The sequence below is a fragment of the Meriones unguiculatus genome, chromosome 1 (genome assembly GCF_030254825.1).
Source record: "Meriones unguiculatus strain TT.TT164.6M chromosome 1, Bangor_MerUng_6.1, whole genome shotgun sequence".
NCBI classification, from domain to species: Eukaryota; Metazoa; Chordata; class Mammalia; order Rodentia; family Muridae; genus Meriones; species Meriones unguiculatus.
Genome location: NC_083349.1, coordinates 196,459,289 through 196,480,677, shown reverse-complemented (window position 1 = coordinate 196,480,677; position 21,389 = coordinate 196,459,289).

Genomic DNA, 21,389 nt, shown 5'->3' with positions numbered 1-21,389 from the left:
GGATGTTTATTGCGGTGTTATTTAAGTGGTGCTGTGGTTCTATGTGCATGCCCAAACACACACACACACACACACACACACATACACACACACACGAAAGAAGGGAGGGGACACAGAGAGAGAATGGGGAGGGGGAAAGAGAGAGAGAAACTGCCTACCCCTTGTTAGGACAATGTTGAATACATGTGAATACGTGATACTGTATAAACACTTATAAACCCATTAAAAAGAATCAGTACCAGTAAACTGGGGATGGGGTGATAATGTTGAGAGAGAAAAGCAAGATGCAGGAAAATGTGTGTTACATGATCCATATTTGGGGTAACACCATGACCTACGTTTGTGTTTCTTACGTAGAGTGTATTTAGGATTGGGCTCGCTTATGTATGAGCACAGAAGGTCATATGGTATGTTCCTTAGTGGCCTGGTTAGCTCTAATTGTTGACTTGAGATAGCCAGAGTTAACTGAGAGTTAACTGAGAGGGAAGCCTGGGCTGAGGAACTGCTTAGGTCAGATCAGCCTGTGAGGAGCTGTCTTGGTTGTTGATTGATGTAGGGGAGCCCAGCTCACTGTGGGTGGCATGATCCTTAGCCCCTCCCCCCCAGGCTGGACAAGAAAGTAGCTGCTCATAGGTCTGCAAGCAGGCCAGCACGCAGGGTCCCTCCATGGTGTCCGCTTGAGTCCCTACTCTGACTTCTCAATGATGGACTGTGACCTGGTAAGATAAGCCAAATAAACCCTTTCCTCTCCCAAGCTGCTTTTCTTCAGAATGTTTTATCACAGCGACAGAAAAAAATTATATATATATATATATTATATAAATTATACATATATATCTGACACATGGTTATCTGAAAAAAGGGAATCTGAGCATGAGGGGACACTGTCTCAGAGATGACAGTATGAAAACAGGAGGAAATGGAATTCTTAGAAGAAAGAGGAGAAAAGCAAACTAGTTCTCCTCCAGTCTCTTCTCACTATATAATCTCCCTACAGCCAAGACTCAGCTTTCGTTCTAGGCCTAGGTAGCCTGGTGGTAAACACAGAGCTACAGTCATACAAACAGTCATACAGCACACAGGAAGCCAGCCCCTACTTCAGGCCCAGTGGATCTACAAACAAGTATTTCAAGTTCTTTCCATCTCTCTGGGACTGTGTCAGTCCAGTGGCCATCAGTCATTTGGGGACTCTTTCCAAAGTGACCTTTGCTGGCCAAGCCCAATGGGACTTCCCAGCTACTGCTACCGAAAAAAGCACTGTCCCCACAGTTCCCAAAAAAAGGAGGCATGGCCTCCGAGGCTTCAAAAGCTGCTGGAGCTCCACGCAAGCCTGCATACACAATCTACTCTGATTCCTTCCTCCTAGGGCTCCTGGGCTTCATGCAACAGGAAGTCAGGCTGACTCAGACCAGAACCGACTTAATGGAAGAAGCTGGAGGGTATTGACCTCTGTTTATGGAGCAACAACTGTCCACCCACAGGAGGATTGCTCTCGGTGGGGGAAGAGCCCAGCCTCACCATCCTAGCTTTTGCCTAAGACTCTATTGGTCCTTTGCTTCATCCCTGGCTATAGCAGGGCAGTGGGAAGAGGCCCCAGTGGAGTAAGCCTCTCTGTCATCCTCTCAGCCCTGTGAGCAACGCTCAGAGTTCAGAGGGAAGTGGTGGTGCTGAGGTATTGGAGTGGGATGCTGGGACCTCAGAGAAGTGCCTCACCCCCGAGAGGCTAGGGAAATGCACTAAGCTGGGTTTCACTTAAGATTCTTGGGGTCATAAGTATCAGAAATTAATTTAAGTTAACTTTATCATGAAAGGAGCTTTGGCCTAAGGAAGCACAAACTCATGGAATTCCAGGCTCTAAGACAAGCCATTAGTAACCAGCCCCTCCCCTGGCCTGTGTACTTAACGGAGCCTCTCCAGCCCGAAGCTTCCCCACAGAGTCGAGGTCTCTCCTTCCTGCTGTCTTTCCAAATGACTGTTGGACTGTCTGCCCTTCTTGCCCACATACCTGGAGCTCTTCCAGCCCACAGTGCCTTCATTTACATTTCTAGTGTTTGAGATAAGCAGCCCAGCTGTCTGACTCTCAAACTCATTTACAAATTTCTCAAAGGAGCAATTGGATTGGCTTGGGCGTGGGTGTGGCTCTCATCTTTATTCCAATCAGCATCGGGCTGATGGGCAGGAACAGTGTGAATAAGGCAGGCAAGGAGCCTGTGCCTGGGTGGCAATGGGAACCCAAGAGAGAAGAGAGAGAGAAACAAGGTTGAAGTGCTGACTCAAACCAAGAGTGTCTCTGAAACCACAGAACGTCAGTGACCAATAATATGGACATCCTATAGAGGATCAGAGCAAGGAAAAAGAAAGTGAGAGAAACAGGTTGGGAGCAAACAGGAAGCCACAGCCCTATTCTTGAACTCTGAGTCTTGCTGCTTGCACTGGGGACGTAATGTGGAGATGGGTCAGCCTGGCTTCAGAAGCCACACAGGGAGCTGACATTTACAATCCAGTTGGAGAAAATTGAAAATTAATTCTTACCTTTCTCCAAGTAATACAAATAATTCAAAATGGCTTTGTATGCAAACTAGCTGGCCTGCTTCAGAGTCCCCACACCTCCATTACTCTCCAAGGAAAGCAGCTTCCCCTGCCTAAGCCTCTCGTTTATCCAACTCCTTGTTTTCCATTTATTTTATTTCATCTGTGTGCGTGTGTGTGCACATGTGCAATGCAGCACTTGTGTTGAGATCAGAAGACAATTTGCCTAGGTCCCAGCGATGGAACTCAGTCATCAGGTTTGGCAGCAAATGCCTTTACCTACTGAGCCAGCCTGTAGGCCAGACTCTCCTCCTCTCCTCTCCTCTCCTCCCTCTCCTCTCCTCTTCCCCCTTCCCTCCCCCCAGCTGTAGGCCAAATTTCCCACTTATTAAAATATACACTGGGGCTGGAATGGCTCAGTTGGTGCACTGTTTGCTTTATGTCATGAGGGCCTGAGTTTGATCCCAGCCCCCGCCCCCCCCCCCATTTATCTTCATATGCTTGCTTCTAAATGCCTTGCTCTGTAGCTGACCCCATGACCTACTGGCTTCTTGCTTTGGTCACTGAGGACTTAGTGGGTGCACCTGCTCGGATGCTTGCCTCTACTGCTGTCTGTCGAATCACAGTGCGGAGCCCTATTACAAGACTCTATTCCCCTTCTGGTATGTCATCGTTTTGGTCTTTCTTGACAATATTACTTTCTAAAAGTCTAAGATGGCGCCCTGGGTAATATTTAAGTTTTACCAAGCCTCTCCCATTCCCCCTCAGTTGCACCTTTGTGACCATGACTGGTAATCAGGGTGTGACCAGGCGTTTCCGGGCTCTCAGCCTTTTGTTCAGGGAGTTGAGGTGAAGGCTGACACAGATTGCACACATAGCAAGGATGTTTGGTTCAAGCAAAAGTTTAGAACCAGTCTGCAAGGGAACAGCAAGGGAACAGAAGGGAAGTGCCCGCGCACTCTGATTACCTTACCGTGGGCTTCTTCGTTGTGGGGCTGAAGAGGAGTTTGGCTGCTAGGGGTAGGATGGCGGCACTTGCTGCCAACCCTGATGTCATGTTTTGATTGACAGATTCGATCATGTAAGTATTTCTGCTGTCTATATCCCTTCCCATATGCATCAGATTTTAATCATCTGTGTACCCAATTATACACACGCATAAGATGGCAAATAAGAGCTTCCCCCTTAAGAGTGCACTTGAGGACACAGTTTAACCTTACTAGGCATGTGCACCAAACCAATTCAGGCTACCCTGGTCCTCCTCCTCTTAGACTAGGATTTACGGGGACAACAGAAACCGTCCAAGGGTGATGGTTGTTCAGGGCGGGCCACAGCCGAACATAGGTAGATTTCGGAGGTTCCTAGGGAAAGTGTTTGAAAGGAGTGGGTACATGTAGAGTGCAGGAGGTAAAGGAGCGAGGCTGCTGCTACATTATTAGAAGATGGGGATGGTCATAGCCCAAACCAAGCAGAATGCCAGGTTGCCAAGGTATCGCTGGTACTTGCCTGCCTCAAGATACACTCTCGGGAGTCTCTGGTGTTTTGGGTCCGCTCCATCTCAGTCTTCCGAAATGCTGCCAGCTCCCTGGGTGAGATCTTCTACTCCTATGCCCTATGTGTTTCCATTTCTCTGCTTGCTCTCTTGTTTGTCTGATGCACATCCTATAGTAACGTCCTGAGAAAAGGTTCCTGGCATTCCTTGCTGGTCTGAAATGTGTCTATGCCATTCATGCTTGATTTCTGATCAGGCTGAGTATAGATTTCTGCTGGAAATGACATTCTGGCTGTGTTGAAAGTGTGATGCCCTTGTCTTCTATTTTCTGTAGTTGCAAATGAAGTCAGACACTGCTGCTGTTGAGGCCAGAGCATCTGGTGAGGACAGCTGCCCTGTCTGGGGACTCTTAGCCACCTTCAGCTCTGCACATCACTCTGGAGTTTTGCATGTCAAGGCTTTCAAGCTAAGAGTCTCTTGGGGATTCCTTAAGACTAATCCATATTTCTCACTGGTCTCCCCTCTGGGAGGGCTGTGGTTTGGAGCTTTCTCCACTTAGCTGAGTCATGGCCACTCACCCCTCTGCTTTCCCGAGCCCAGGTAGCTGTCGAGTCTCTCATCCCCTGATGTCACAAACCACTTCAGACTTTAGATTTTAGTCATCTTCTTCTTTTATTGCCAGTTTAATGAAATGTTGCTAGTGAGAGAAGGTCAAGATATATTTAACCAGATTGGAGCCATGATTTATTTTTCCTACCTATTTTTCCATGTAACTGTGAGTTTTATGGACTTCTTTCTTTATTGCGATATAATATTTTATATCTCGTCAAGAAGACATAGAATGGTTACTTAACCAGCAAGTCCCTCCTGGCTCGGCATTTATTTGGCTTTGCTTTTCCCCACAAGGAACGCCTGTGTGCTCGCATACTTTGTGCTGCTGCCATGGGATGGCTACAGAGGGTCTGAACCTTTGTAAAACCCTGACACATCCTGCCAGGCTGCCATCTAGAAACTCTCACGGCTGAGAAACCGCCTGGCTTGGGTTTTGGGGGCTGTAGGTGGTATCTTGTTTAAAATTCAGATCTCTTCTGAACTGCTCTGGCACCGTGTGCTGGAGAACCTGGGGACACTATCGAAGGCATCCATTCTTGCTGAGAAATGTCTGTATGCTTGTCTCAAACAATTAGGAAAAAAAAACCGAGGGAAAAAAGAATGTGACCTCTCTCCTCTCCGCCCTCCCTTGTCTCCTCTCTTCCCCTGGCCTGTCCCTTCTCATCCTCTTGTATCCCTTGAAAGGAGACAGGTTCTTGCTATGTATCCCAGGCGGGGCTGGAACTTGCAATCCTCCTGCTTCAGCCTCCTGCATGGCTCCAATAATTGGGGCTACGTCCATGTACTGTAGGAACCCCCTTCCCAGCCAGGACTGAGAATTGCATTCGGAGCCTGGAATGCGCTAGGCAAGCTGTCCGCCACTGAGGGACACCCTTGACCCTATTCTACCCTTTGTTTTTGCTTTAATACTGAGTTAGAATCTCATTAATTGCCTAGGCTGCCCGGAAACTCACTACCGTCCTGCCTCAGCCTCCTGAGTACTTAGAATTGCAGGCTTGTACCAGTATGCCTGACACAGCTCCCTTCTCCACAGGGTTCCATTGTGCAGATGGGAGGCAGGAATGGCGCAGGGCCGGGGCCACAGAAAAGTTATGCGGGTTGGGAAAGAGCCGGGTGCTGGTGTGGCCTGGCTGAGGAAAGCTCTGAGTCAGGCGTGCCTGGAGCATGGCTGATGTGCAAAGCCTCTTGCTTGTCACCAGTGGCCTCTCCCAGGCAGTGCAGGGGGAGGTGTGGCTTACCTCCAGCCCAGTGCTCTGGAGGAATCAATAATGCACTTAGCAGGAAGCTCTGCTGGATGAGTAGTAAACTGTGGCTCCTGGTGCCTGTGGCTGTCAGAGGTCTTCCTGTGATAAGCGCTGATGAGAGACTGACTGGCATTGACGCTAGTGTGAGGCCCAGTGTCCACAGGAGCCTGATGGCTCCAATGCTTTGTCAACATTTGGGGCCCCTCCTTGTGTGTAAAGTGCTTTGACTCTTATGAAGTCTCTTTAGACCCATAACTGAGCATGGCTTTGTGGTGCCAAGAGGTTGAAATCGGGGATAGACGGACATGTGGAAGCAGGACTACTGTGTCACCCTTTTCCTCCAGAGCCTGGGCCTTCTCACAGACATCTGCTCAGCAAACCCAACAGACAGGCTTTGATGCTACCTGCCTGGAGACATCTGGACTCCACCTTTCACCTTTGAACCTTGAGCATATCAGGCTGAGCCTCAGGGGACTTCTCAGCACAGCAGAAGGTATGAGTGTGAGCACGTGAAATTGCTGACAATTTTTTCTCCCCAGTACTCGAGGTTGGACCTAGGCCCCACATAGGCAAGTGCTCTACCATTGAACTGCATCATGTCCCAAGTCCATTTTTAATTTCATTTTGAGACAGCATTTTTAAAAGTTGCCCAGTCAGGGTGTGCTCTATCTCTCTTGATGGCCCAGGTAGGCCTTGAACTTACTGCACTTATAATCCTCCTGGCTCTCCCTCCCTAGTAGCTGGGATAATAGGCCTATGTCAACAGACCCAGCTTGCAATCACTTGTTTGTGTGTTTGCCTGCTTGATTATGGAGACAGTGTTTCACGTACCCCAGAGAGTTCTCAAACTCAGTAAGCAGTCAAAGATAACCTTGAACTTCTCCTCCTGCCCCTACCTCCATGTATTGGATCACAGGCATGCACTCTTACATCTGGTTTATGTGGTACTGGGGAGGGGGCTCAGGATCTCTTGTATACTAGGCAAGTTCTCTACCAACTGAGCCACATCTCCAACCCCTTTACAGTCCATTTTGAAAACAGAAACAACAGATGTTGCAGGACCCATATCTGAATGCCACCTGCTTTCTAACATCACGAGACTAGAACAACGTTCTCCACACTCAGTGCAGAGCACGTGTCCAAAATGGCGGTAACCAGTGATGTCTCCTAGACCCAGCGATGACAAACAGAAGGTAAACTTACAGCTGGTATTCATTCATAGCCCCTTCCAACCAGCACTGCCACACTGCCAGGCTGATCTCCATCTCCCAGGCACCAAGGTTAAAAAAAGTTAAGTAGGTGGCTCCAGGCCACACAGGTGGTCAAGCTGGGACCAGAATCCCCATTCAACCTCTGGAGCCCAAAGGTTCGCTCTGAACCATTTAGTGCTCCCCGATTCCCTCTGAAGGAGGAGACTCCGGTGCTTGGGGTGTAGTGGTCTTTCCCTCATTTTTGAAATTCAGAATGTTTGCAAGGCTATTCAGAGTTACCCTCTATAAATGAGTGCAGCTCTGGTGTGTGTTGTTTGGTGTGTGCTTGCAAGATAATAGAAACCATCAAACTGTTCCATGGGAGAAGTCTTCCTGTCAACATTTTACAAAAGAAACCAAGGCCCAGAGTGTGTTGCGGGAGCTACCTAAGGTCAAGCCTCAGGAGATAGAACAGCTAGGTCTACTTGCAAGCATTCAAAGGCCCCAAATCCTGTGCTTTCTCCATGCTGCAGAAGGGACGAGTCTATCCGTCTATCCTCTCCTATGTCCAGGGCCACAGTGCAGCCTAGCTGTTTGAGGGTGGGGGGAAATATTTTTTTTGCATGTAAAAGACAAGGAGGATGCTCTTTCATTCTGTCCACCCTGTGTGCACTCTGCCTGCATCTGGAGCCCAAGAATTGTCTGTCCCTGGATCACCCTGGACCACTCTTCCCAGCAGCACCCCTTCCCCCAGCACACTCATGCCACAGCCCTGGGGGGAGGCAGAGGCCCTCCTTGCTCAAAATAGCTCTGTGCTATTAGCTGCATTTAATTGAAGGTGTTTCGAGGGCAGCCTCCACCGGGCCCAAACCAAATGGAAAATGACATACTGTCAAATTAATGTCCCCAGACCATGATAAATGGCTGGGCTTTGTGAGTAATGCTTCCATTTCTTGTTTTAAAGGGAAGGATGCAGCCAGGCTCCCTGCATCTGTCCCTGTTGGGGAAAGGTCAGGGCCCTCCTCAGGATAAATAGCAGTCCTGCTAGCCTGCCCGCCTGGGCTGGGCTTCTGGCTTCTGGCTTCTGCTGTGCTCTGAGTCCTCTCTCTTCCTGTCTCTTGAGGCTTAGAGATTTTGAACAGCTTGTGAACCTCCAGGCCAACATCCAGGGAGGAAGGAGCTGGAGATAAAGCTAATCCTCCCCGAGCCTGCACTTTTACCTCGAAGAGAGCAGTCCTCTGTTCTCTCGTGTGAGTGGCTGGCGCACCGGTTCTGCTCCTGACCCCCCTGCTGCACCCCCATGCCGCTGGTTTCAGAAGCGTAATAATCCTCCTCCCCTGCTTGCTGCAACCTCCTGTGCAGGTGAGGGCAGAGTTGCCAGTCTGCTCTGTGCCAGGCTTAAACCCCGTTCTGGAGGACACAGACAGCTCTGGACAATAGGAGCTGGCCAGGTCCTTCTAGCTGGCTGCAGGATCACCTGAAAATAAAGAGTGTCCTACAGCAGAGCTGTCAGACAGGCCATGAGCAAGACAAGCCCACTCAGTAATCATGTCTGAACTCAGACAATAAACAAGAATGTCACTTCACAGGGATTGCCACACAACCCCCATCCGGGCCCGTATCAGGGTCCATGGCTTCCTTCCTGATCATAGCCTTGGTCTTGATGGATCCTTTGTCCTGGGTAAGCTTCATAAGCACCCTCCTGCTTCCTAAAATCCTCCCCTTACATGATGCTGGTGGAGGAGGGAGGAAGCTTATTTCCCCCAGCATTCACTGAGACACCCCACTGTTTCCCACCACACACCTACTCTTTTATATCACAGGTAACTCCCCCGCCCCTTCTCCCATATTTGTTGAGCCAAAGGTGAGCTCATGGTAGCCTTTGGATGAGCAGTGTTGTTACCACCAACCTTGGCCACAGGGCCAGGCAGAATGATGGAAGAGCCAGCTCAGAAATCATGTCACTGGAGCAAGGGTGTTGGACCTGTTTGTTCTGCTTGGGGAACAGTGCAAAGGGACAATGTGAGCTGATTGCCAAAGGAGGAGCAAAACAAGCAGGCAAGCCATGGTGAGGGGGTGGGGGGAGGAATACAGGATCCTCCAGGAAACAGGAACCTGAGCAAAAGCCCTTCGGGTGAGCGTGTGTGTGTGTGTGTGTGTGTGTGTGTGTGTGTGTGTGTGTGTGGTATAGGGCTGAATCTGTGGTTTGCATCAGCAGTCCTCTCCAATTCTTCCTGGAAGGGCTGGCTAGGATGCTAGGGAAGGAGATAGAGGGCAGGAGGAGGCAGTGCCCCAGCTCACATAGACTGTAAAGGGCCTGCCTATTGGAGGTTCAAATCTAGCTCCATCCGTCTTCTATTCTGCCCACCTACCTGCTCCTCTGGGCTCAGCCTCCTGTCTTTCCCCACCCTGTGACTGCCTGAGACAATATTGAGGGCACACAGTAGTTCTCCCAGCTCCATTATCGCCAACTCCTTTGCCGCCAGGGAACGGACCATCAGTCCCTGATGATACATCGCAGAAAATTGGTTGTCAGGCCAATAAATGTATCCGATTGGATTTTTGACATTGGGCTAACCCATCCGCAAGGCATTTGATTAAAGTGCTAAGAGGCAGTAGCTGGGCAGAGCCTGCCCTGAGTCTAGCCTAAATAGGCACTGTCTCCTCTCCAGGCGAGAGGCCCCTCCCTGCCTGTCTGCTGTCCATCCCCTCCTCTCTCATTTCCATCCTTCACTGCTCTGAAAGGGCCCAGCATAATCAGGGTTCCCTGAGGAGAAAAGGACAGCCAGCTCAGCCAGGGAGGGATCACCTTTGCTTGGCTGCTGCTGGGGTGGCTCCTGCGCTCCACGTCTGGAACCCTGTCTGGCCCCCCTTTCCTCCCAGGTTGTCAACTGGGAGTGAAGTAAAAAGAGCTGCTGTTATTACCCAGGCTGTTTTCAAAGCTCAGGCCTCTCTCCCTAGCTAAATGACCCCGCATGAGTCTGAGACCCATTTTTCCATCTACAAAGATAAGACCATGAACCCAGGTGGTGCCCCCCCCCCGACACTTTCATTACTTGAATTGGAAGTGGTGGGGCTGATTAATTGGGAAGCATGGGACCTATTACTGAGCTGCCATTGAGGATGATGTAACCACAGTGGGTGATGACGTAATGTACCCTCTGTGTGGGGAAACATGCTGTTCCATTCTTTTTGCTTGGGCTCTGAGACATTTCAATTACTGGAATTACCATAGAGAAAACCTTATTTTGCATCCATGTGCATTAGTCCATTTTCTTCCTTCCGTAACTTCTCCCTTTCCTATAGCAATTTTTTCTCCTTCTAAAAACAAAAACAACATCAACAACAAAACCCCCCAAAACAAAAAGCTGCCTTGCCGCTCAGAAACCAGCCATTCACCCAGGTGTGCTGAGGGTTGGAAAGACAGGAGACGGTAAGTGGAAAGACAGGGGACGGTGAGTGGAAAGACAGGAGATGGTGAGTGGAAAGAATTGCAGTGCATAGTGCCAACTACGTGTGCATGCTGCAGAGCTCCGCCCTTCTCCTCATGGTATAACATGTGCCTTGTCATTAGGGCCTCTGTGACAGCCTGAAGGAGTGCTGGCCTTCATCTACTACTTTGAAGAACTAAGAAGACACTTAAGGGATCCTTCCCCAGTGCTGGAGTGAACCCCAGAGGGTGGACCCCAACCTCAGCCAAGTACAGGAAGCTAGAAGGACAGGGCCCTGGGCTCTGGGCTCCCCATCCAAGTCCTTCCTCTATAACCTACTCTGTTTTCTCCACTCCCCACAACTACCCTGATGTTGGCTTCTGATGAAAGGCTGGATTCCTGCATCTTCCAACCTGCATTCCCTTTCATGTACTTGAGTCTCTTAATCTCTCCCTGGGCTTGAACTCTGACCAACGTTCCAGCTCTCAGAGAGACACAGGTACCAGGAGAACACACCCTACCCTGATCCTGGCTTCTGGACTTCCCTGCTCAGGGCAGAGGGCTTCTGTGGAGCAGACAAGGGCACAGGAAGGAAGCAGCACTCCTTGTTTGTAAGTATGCAGTTCACACAGCTTTCTGTCCTTCCTCATTTGCAAACAGTAGAGTTAAAGGTCTAAAGGCCCCTGGACTCTAAGTCAGGGGCTAAAGGTGCTATGTCTGAGAGGGTCTCCAAGGTCTCCTCAGCACTTCCGAGGCCAGAAGAATTTGACTCAAGCATACCAGGGAAGGGAGGAAGACAGGAAGAGAAGTTTAACAAGCACACAAGTGGGAGAGGGGTCCTACCCCAGGTGCTCTCCCAGCCCTTAGTTTCCTTGTCTGTGGGGTCATAAGTGTTGACCCTGAGGGCTGAATGAATGGAGAGCAGAGGTGCAGCCTGGAGCACCGAGGATGGAGCATACCAGAAGCCCCCAGTGAGTGTGGCTGGCTTTCTGCTACTTCATGGGTTGATTGTAGGGTTGAACAGAGACTAGGGCTTGCTCTCCAGCAGACAATTAAAGTCCATTGCCCTCAGTGGAAGCCTGGAGCCAAAGCTGACTAACTCAAGGAGTCTTCAAGGTTCAGGGGAAGGCTGGGCTGGAACATCACAGGAATGACGGTCTTCAGGGAGCTCGTCTAAACAGGGAATGATAGATTTTCATGAATCAGCGTGGAGTGAAAGGGTTAAAGCATTCCCATTCTTAAGCTGGGTGACCCTGGGTGACTCACTCACTCTGAGGGGAAAGCACTCTCTCTGTAACATATGAAGGAGCAAGGCCTGCCTCTCCTGCTTTCTGGGTGAATTATATGCGATAGATTTAAGACACCTGGTGTAGAGAGGCTGTTCAGAAATCTTAGGGACTCTCTCGTTCCATCCTCCTTCGTGCACACAAAACTGAGACTAAGGATCCACCGGCAGGTTGGCTCCCTGGAGGAAGCAAACTCCGTCAGGCTCAGAGGAGGCCAGGAGAATCTGAGGATTGGAGTTCTTCTCTCCTCCTGAGGCCATCTCCCTGTCAGTGCGCAACAGAACAGACGGCTACCCCACTAGGCTGCCTCTAAAAATAACCTCCCGTCTTGGCTCAGTATTGACACATGCTCAGGGCTTCCTCCTGGCACCGTCCCTGCCCTGCTTGGTTCAGCTCTGCCTCTGTGTGGGGCTTCTCCAAGCAGCACCAGGGACCTACAGATCTCAGCAAGGCAGGGTGGGGTTCAGAGTGCTGAGCTCTAAGGCTGGGAGGACAGAGGTTGAGACCAAACTAGACCAAGCCCGGGCTTCCCTGCTCTTCCTCATCTCACACCTAATGTTAGGGAGGATAGAAAAACGACCCCATCAGTCCTTTCATTACTGCAGACATTCTTCTAATGCTGTCCATCTCAGGAGGCTCACTGAAGGGGAGTCACCACACAGGTGAGGAGGAGAGGGAGCTGTGAGTTACCCGTGTCAGTCAGAAGCAGTTCTCTACCCATGACCTCAGCCTTCACATGCCTTCATTACCTGAGAGAGAAGTGGCCATTCTGTGCTAGCTCTGACAGAGCTGATCCTAAATCGCCCGATTCTCACTAGTCATGCAGCCCTATATTCCGGAAAAGAGATAGACAGGAGGGCATGGGTGGGGCAGGGCTCCCAACAGGGCTTCCAAATTAGACAAACAGAATGAGTCTCTCTCTCTCTATGTCTCTGTCTCCTCTTTCTTTTCTGTCCCTATGCTGTCCCAGCTGGTCTTGAATAACCTTGAATTAAGGGTGTCTTTACTTTTTAGAATCCCATTTTCCTCATTCACAAGCACAGACATAATCTTGGTCTCCATTTCTGGACATATTCCATTCTGTTTAGTCCTCTACAAAGGTCCACTGAGAAGGCCATGAGAGGGGTGAGGGTGAAAGGTTTGGGGTATGACCAGAGCATTCCTAAGTACAGAAGGAGTGAACACACAAAACATGTTAGCTCTGCACCCCAGATCTGCAGGGGGTGCCCACTTCTCTTCAATGATTTGGCTCCAAAGATGGGCACCAGTGATGGTCCCAGAGTGGTGAACTGACCCTGGACCCAAGAGCTTTGCCTGGTCCATTCTGAATGAAGAGGGAGCTAGCTGAGCTAGAAGAAGGGTAAGGAAGAAATGGAGGAGGTGCCAGCGTGGTCAAATGGGGCTTGTGGAAGGAGGGAAGCATCCGGCTGACAGGAAGGTCTCTGGCTACAGGCCTGGCTGCAGATGCCCTGAGAGGCCTCCTAGGACTCTGGGGGTTAGGAAGTGGAAAGGAGAAGCTACATGAAGGTTCTGTGGGGTTAGAAAGGTCCCACAGAAGTGGCGCAGCTACTGCTCTGTGGGCAGCAAGATCCCTCCTCACCTCTCTTGGCCTTAGTGTTCATATCCGGCACAGTGCCTGTGTGGAGGGACTCACTCAGGGCTTAGCAGGGCCTGGGTTTTTACCAGCCTTCTAAGTGGGGAAATCATGTCCCCTTGGGGCTGGATTACAGTTCTGAGGGTTGGAACTGCCATGAGGGTGGGGGACCTCTGAGAGCTTTCTTGGGGTGTGAGGCCACGGAAGGCTTCTAATAAGAGCACCAATAATCAGCAGTATCGATTGTCCCAGGATTGCAAGAGGCATGGGAATCACAGCAGGCATGTAACACGTACCAGCAAGCACTCAAGTTATTCAATCAGACCACCTTGGTTGAAAATCACAGATGCACACCCATGTGCAAATCCCTGGCCTACTGAGCAGAGTCTCAGGCAACTGCCTCCAAGGACAGTGTGCCATTCTGGCTGGTTCAACCCTGGCATCCCAGTCCTTGCCCTAACAGCCACTCAGCCCTGCTCTGTGGGCTGGATCCTGAGGCCCAGATAAGAGTGTTGGAAACATCCAGAGAGGGAAAGGAAAAAGTGAAGCTGGTAATTAGCTGCAGAGGATACTGGGAAAATCTCTCCCCAGCTCCTCCTGGGACTCCAACTGATGAGGAAGCAGCCCCCTGAGGACCAGGCTTTGGCTCACTCTCTCCTTTCATTACTACAGTTTTTCCACCCTGGAGTTTCCATGCAGGCTCTCCGGCTCCCTCTGGGAGATGCCAGGTGGTGCGATGGAAACAGCCAAGGCTCTGAAGTCAGAAGGTCTGCGTTCAAATCTCAGCTCTGACACTACTATGTGTCTCCTTGAGAAGGTGACTTACCCTCTTGGGCCTGGTTTCCTCAGTTGTGACTCCCCAGGGTCAAGGCAGGCCTCCTGGGGCTGCTGTGTTGATTAAAGGGGACAAGCTTGTAGTATGGCAGGCACTCAGCCCGTGTTCAGCAGGCCTCAGGCCCACAGCGGAAGAAAAGGGGGAGGAGGGCCATTGTGATGGTGGTGTTAATGATCAACTTGGCTGACTCTGGAATCAGCCTCTGGGCACGCCTGGGTGGGAGGTCTTTTTGCTTGTTGTTTGTTGTCTTTTTTGTTTGTTGTCTTCCCCCCCCCCCCATAGGTTTCAGGAACTATCTCTGCAGGCCAGGCTGGCCTCAAACTCAAATCTACCTGCCTCTGCCACTCCACCAGAGCACTGGGATCATGGGTGGTTCTTAATTACTAACTGAAGTGAGGGAAGACTGACCCACTGTGGGTGGGACCCTTCCACAGGCTGAGCCCTGCGAGTGGGGCCGTTCCCTGGACAGGAAATGCCCACACACACACACACACACACACACACACACACACACAGAAAAAGAGAGGAGAGAGAGAGAAAAAGAGAGCATGGCTTTGGTAAGAAATTGTGTATCAGCCAGAACTGCTGTGAAGAAGCAGTTCAAAACCTAAGGGGCTTTTGTTACAATTGACAATTTTGTCAACTGAACAGGCAGTGCTGCTCATGTTACGGGGCTTCCCCCAAAGCGGCATTGCTTTAGGTACGAATGCCCACCCAAATCTGACCCTGACTGTCCTCTGGGTGCCTGTATCTCCTCCGGGTAGCCTCATTTCACAGATGGGCAGCCCTGGGGACATCATTCTAAAGTGGCTAGAGCAGAAATCCTGCAGCCTTTTGAGGTTCTGGCTGAAAAAACATGTCCAACAGCCTCCCATCTAGAGGCACAGAGGGTCCAGCTAGCAGGCGAGAGGGGCAGGCATATGTCATCTCTCACTAGATGCCCAGGCTTAATTTCAGTCTGGATGCTAAGTCCTGAATGTGAGCTTTTTACTTCATCTGTCTGAACTTCAGTGTCTTCTTTTGCAAGACAATCAGTGTTGATCCCTACTTGTCAAGGTTTACTAAGACCAGTAAAGAGGTTGTACAAAGTGCTGTGTGTAGCCCTGACATCTGAATAATTAGCAGCTTCTGCTCATGCTAGCCCAAGAGCCTGGAGCAGGGAGGGCCCTCAGGGAAGCAGGGGCTGAGGGCCTTTGGCCAGCTAACCACCCAGCCTCCAGACTCTGGGTTCAGTGCTCTCTCTGTGATGCAAGCTGCTACTCAGACGAAAGACAAGAAGACAAATGCTCCACTGCATGGCTGGCACATTCATCTCCTCACACTCAGGGACCGTGATTGACCGGGGCTGGCTGCCCAGGGACCTACACTACATAAGCTATGAGGGCTGGTCCCAGCTCAGCCAGGATTGATCACAGGGGTTGGCCCTGGTGCAGGAACAGAGAGCAGGGGACATGTGTCACTTGTGGGCCACCCCAGCTCTGTCCTTAGCTTACCCTCACCTCTCCTGCTGTGCTTATTGCATAGTGGACATAGGCCACCTTTCCTATCTGACTGAGAAGACACGAGGAACAGAATAGGTGGGGCTCAGGGGCTAGTGTGAGTGAAGCTGCTAATTATGGCACCACTGGGCACAGGAGACAGGTTCTCCATCCAACACACAGCCCCTGAGGTCAGTGTTCAGAACCAACACACAAAAGCCTGGTGGAGTCAGGATTCCTTTAGCTTGCTGGTCTAGACAAATGGCAAGGCTCAGGTCCCAGGGCAAGACCCTCTCTCAAAAGCAATACTGAAGGTTCCTGAAGAATGACATCCAACAGTTGACATCTGGCTTACACACACTAACACACAGACACACCAACACATGTATGGAAATGTGGAACAAAAGGGCAGTACTCTCTCCTGAGCTCTAGCCCTGGCTCCCAACCTTGTTCCCAGAGCAGGGGCACAGGCTGGTCATCCCTCAGGTGTGCTTGGGTAGGAACACAGCTGAAGCTTTACATCCTGTAGACCTTGAAGGGCCTTTGGGATCAGTAGGCTAAGACTTTTATTTCCTAAATGAGATGATGGCTCAGGACCAGCCCAGACTTGCCTGCAACTGAGTGTGGCCTTCCTCACCCACCCTGTGTGACATTGAGAAAGCCTGCCCCTCCCCCCATCTTGTGGAATGCAAACTGTGGAAACCCTGTGGACCAATTAGAGGATTGATGCCAGCTTGAAAGACACCTTTCCATGACTCCTGAAAAAAAAAAAAACAAAAAAAACCCCACCAAAACTCTTCACCTCTTCCTTGGTAAAATAGAGCTTTCAAAGTAAGCCAGACAGATTGTAACAATTCCGTCCCTATTTGACCCCAAAATTGAGTGCCTTGTAGAGAGAACAGCCTACCCGGCCTTCCATGGAGCCCTGGCCCATGCCCAGTATTGGAGACCCACATTAAAATTGGCCTCCGTGAGCTGTCCACGAGCTGCAGCTTGCCAGAGTTAACACCAAGCCCATCTGTGAATGGTGGGAGCTCAGTCAGCTCGAGGCCAGCACGGCTCTGCAGGAGTATTCCCTCAGCTCAACAGGAAATCTGGATTTTCATGTGAATCCTACAGTTTGCAAAGGTTGGCAAGGAACTCTCTCTCTTTTTTTTTCCTTAACACCATCCTGGCCAATCTTCCCCAGACCACAGACCACACGGGACAAATCTGTGGGCTGACAGATTTTACCATCTGACTTACCCCAGATCCTCCCCAATACAGATGTGAGATGACAGGGTAGTGACGTGTTCAAGATGACACTGGGAGCCAGTGACAGCCTGGCCCACAGCCTTCTCTGGTGCCTATGACCCACTCGCTGTGCCTGCATTTCACAAGTCAGCATGGATCGCACACACACCTCCCGCCTGGCCCTGGCCCCAGCTGATATTTTTACCAAATGTCACAGCAGTTTGCAGGAAGGCCTAGGGTCTAGCTTGAGCCAGTGAATTATGAGTGCTTGCCAGAGGGCTGTAAACACAACTCTGATTAATGAATTTCTTAATGGCTAGGCCCTGGGTGCAGACCTTGCCTGAGTGTCACTCCCGGCAGACACATGAGGAAGTGCTGGCCCAGCAGCGGGAAGATTTGTGTCACGTCTCTGCCTCTGAAAGGGTGCTCCAAGCCTGCTGGCTCTGGGAGCTAGTATCAGCCCTCCCTGGCTGTAGATCCCCCAGCTCTGTCTGTGAGCGCCAGCCGCCCTGTGCCTGGGACCAGGGACAGACTTGATTGATCTTTGAGTGGAAATAGCACTGGCTGGCTGCCACCTTGATCTCAAGGAGCTTGAAAATGCCCTTATCTGAATCCAAATGCAGAGAGAGGAGGCTTCCTCTTGTACTGTTTTGAGGACACCCTGCCGGAGACCTGAGCCAGAGCAGAAAGCCCTGGAGTTCTGAGTTGGAGTCAGAAGCATCAGTAAAAGCCTAATTCTATCCTGTGCAGACCCGCCTGAGTTTGAGGAAACACAGAAGAACGGAAAACCACCCACAATGGAATGGTCTCACTGTGTGACTTTGGGCTAATCTCTTGACTGCTCTGGGCCTGTGTGTTCTTAGACAGAAAGGAAGTCTTTGGTGGACTTTGTCTACTCTGCACTAGATGCAGCAGGAGAGGTGAGGTTAAGCTAAGGACAGAGCTGGGGTGGCCCATAAAGTGACACATGTCCCCTGCTCTCTGTTCCTGCACAACCCCTGTGATCAATCCTGGCTGAGCTGGGACCAGACCTCACAGCTTATCTAGTGTAGGTGCCTGGGCAGCCAGCTCCTGTCAGCCATGATTGGACACCACACTTCTGACGACTGAGACATCTCCCCAGCCCTACCCACCTGCGCTCATCAGGGAGGCCCTCAGGTACAGAAGACGCAGCGCACCAGACACCTGCCAAGCTCAGTCAGTGAGGCTCGCCAGGCTCCGAGGTCTCCCCCTCCCACTCTGCACTGCCCATCTGGAAGTTTACCCAGTTCCCCACCACCCCCACTCTGCTCTGGAGTATGGAGGAGAAGACAGTTGTGTCCCTTTTCTTCATCAGTGAAGTGGCTAAACTAGGAGGGGCCCTTTAGAGGAATGCACAGTGGCAGCTGTCTGGGAGAAGGGTTGTATTCCAGGTCAGGTGAGCTCAAGCAGCCAGCAGGGATATGGAGCCTTAGCACCCCCACTCCTTCCTCAGGCTCCTTTGTGCTCCCATCCCCACCCTCATCCCTCTTATGCTTGCCCTAACATGCCTGAGGCTGGGGCCTGGCTGTTGACTCCTGGCTGAGGAGCTTGCTGTCTGTTCCCATACTCTCACAGGGACAGCAGCTCCCCCTGCACAGGTACCACAAGCCTTGAGTAGCTTTGACAGAGACACCATCAATGCCCTTTCCAGAAAAAGCGTGTAAACACTGCGATAGACCAGAGCTCGTGAAGACGAAGTCCTGAAAGAACTATCCACTCAATTTCCTTGTTTGACAGAAAGACATAGGTTACAGAGAAGTTTAGCAAGTCGTCCATGCTTGAACAACAAATGAGAAGAAGAGTCAGTGATTCAGGGTCAGATCCTCGGGTCCTTCTCCACTAGGGAAGGTCACTATTCCCAGGTAGTGAGGATTCTAAGGACAAACCAAAGTCAGGAACACCAGCAATTTGTGGCTTCCGGATTGGCCGTTGCTTCCGAAATCCTAGCCCTCCTGGGACACGTTAGGCAACATACTTATGTCCGATCCTCAGAACAAGAGGTTATAGGGAGCCCGTGTAATCACGGTCTCTAAGTCTGACCTCCTTGGCTTACTTGGGTTATACACATCTACATGCAGCAGCCGGAGCCCACTATGGCTGAGGGAGAGAAGGCGCTCTGACTGTCACCCCAGGCTGAGTTGATCCTGGGACTCACAAAGGAATGGACGGCCTGCCATCTCCCAAGCCCAACTTTGTGTTACTGAGGCATGGATTTGCAAAGATTTATGTTTGGTTTCATGTTGATGGCTGATCTGATTTTGTTATCCTGGGGGCTAGTGACATGGTTCGCTGGGAAAAGTGCTTCCGTGGTATGTATGAAGCCCTGAGTTTGGATCCTCAGCATCTAGGTAGAGTCTGAGCACAGTCGTGTCAGCCTGCCGTTCCAACACTGGTTAATAGGATGAGGCAGAGACACAAGGATCCCAACAGCTTACTGACCAGCTAGCCTAGCCAACCTGTGATCTCTGGGTTCAGTGAGAAGCCCTGCCTGAAAATACAAGGCAGATAGCAGTTGAGGAAATGTTTAGTCGACATTTGCCCTCCATATAAACACACATGTGCACACAAACCTGCGGACACATGTGTATAATATACCTACATCACACAGAATCCATTCCTCAGAATGAATGAGGAATCTATTTAAGAATGTACACAGAATAAACATTTTACAGAAGACCAAGTAATCATTTTACCTTGAGGGGAGGGTTACTATTTTTGCTCAGATAAAATAGGTTCCTACAATAACATGTTTGCAGGATGTGTTGTATATGGTGTAGGTTGTCACAGATCATAAATTCCAGATCTCTGGCCTTGAACAATAAGAAAACATGGCTGAAGAAAGAAAAGGCAGAGAATCTTGATAGCACAGCACCGAGTTAACCTTTAAAATGAGAGTCAAATGCTGAATAGAAGCTGAACCCTTTCCTGGCAGTGGCTCTTCATGAGCTGATGACTAAAGGCATGCCCATAAACCAACAGGCCAGTGGGGAAACACCAGTCTTTCCAGAACAATCATCTGGGTTTACACACTAAACCAAACAGCTTCCTGCCATGAGCAATGTATTTAACTACTGTCCAATAGCAAGCCCAGTGCCCGGAAGGCCGAGGCTTGAGCTGAGGCTTGAGATATGAGTGAACTTGTTCTTACTGCTTTCTGATGGAGACCACATTTATTCCATGCTGTTTGAAATCCATGGGGCATATACCGAGCATTGTGGGTAGTACAGCCCTTCTTCACAGCTGAAGAAACTGAGGGCCAGAGAGGCAGCTGCCTTCACACCCCAGTGCTCTTCCACAGCTTGAGTGCTAGTCACAAAGGAACTCACTGAACGTGCCCAGGTTTTGGCTGAGACTAACTCGGTTGCACTCTTCACATTGCCTCGGCTATGATTAATTCTGATGACTACCTCCAGAAAGCCCACAGGGACAATTTTACAAGCAGGGCCAGTGACCATGTTGTTGGGGTTCTGCCCCGTGGCAGGATGTCTGTGCAGAAAGGCCCTTGTCTGGGAAAGCCCAGAAGGAGCAGGGAACGAGGCCAGTTTAGCGAGCCGCTATGGAGGCCGCTCAGTGACTGCAGCAGACCTTGGAAGCGCGACTGAGTTGTTGGCGCTGCGGTTTCTCACCCGCAGAATGACTGCGCAGTGCCTACCCCATGCTGCCTAGCGGGACTGAATGACAGATGAACACGGGGTTAGGGTGCGCAGGAAGCCACTCTGGGTAACAGTATTTAGGGCAGTTCATTTCATTCCCTGCTCTGAGGTCAGAACTGCACACCTAGGGTTTTGCCTGATGACTGGAATTTGTTCTCGAAGCTCTGTTGCCGAGTGAAAAGTGATCCAATGAAAAACCCATTCCAAGCTTGCTATGGTAGCTCATGTCTGTTATCCCAACACTTAGAAGGCTGAGGCAGGAGTATAGCCTTGAGTTCCAGGCCAGCCTGGGCTATACATAGTAAGATCTTGACACAAGAAGAGAGAAAGAAAGGGAGGGGTGGATGGAGAGGGAGAGAGAAAAGAAAGAAAAGGAAGGGAAGGAGGGAAGGAGGGAAGGAGGGAGAGAAGGAGGGAGGAAGGAAGAAACCAAGGAAGGAAGAGAAGGAACGGTGAATGGGAGGGTGTGGAGAGTGGAGAGACGGTTCAGTCAGTAAAGTACTTGCTAGTACAAACCTGAGGAGCCGAGTTCACATCCTGGTACCCATGTAAGAAGTTAGGCCCCGTGCTGCACACCTGAACGCCTGTCTCTGGCAGCAAGAGCTGGGGGTGGGGGAGCAGCAGCCAGTCTAACTAACCTGTGAGCTCTTCATGTTCAGTGAGAGAGAAGGCAGAGGGCAACTGTACACACACACACACACACACACACACACACACACAGCCCATACATTTTAACATGTTGTATTAGGAAAAGTCATGATTTGTCAGGATGCCTTCCACAGATCCACATG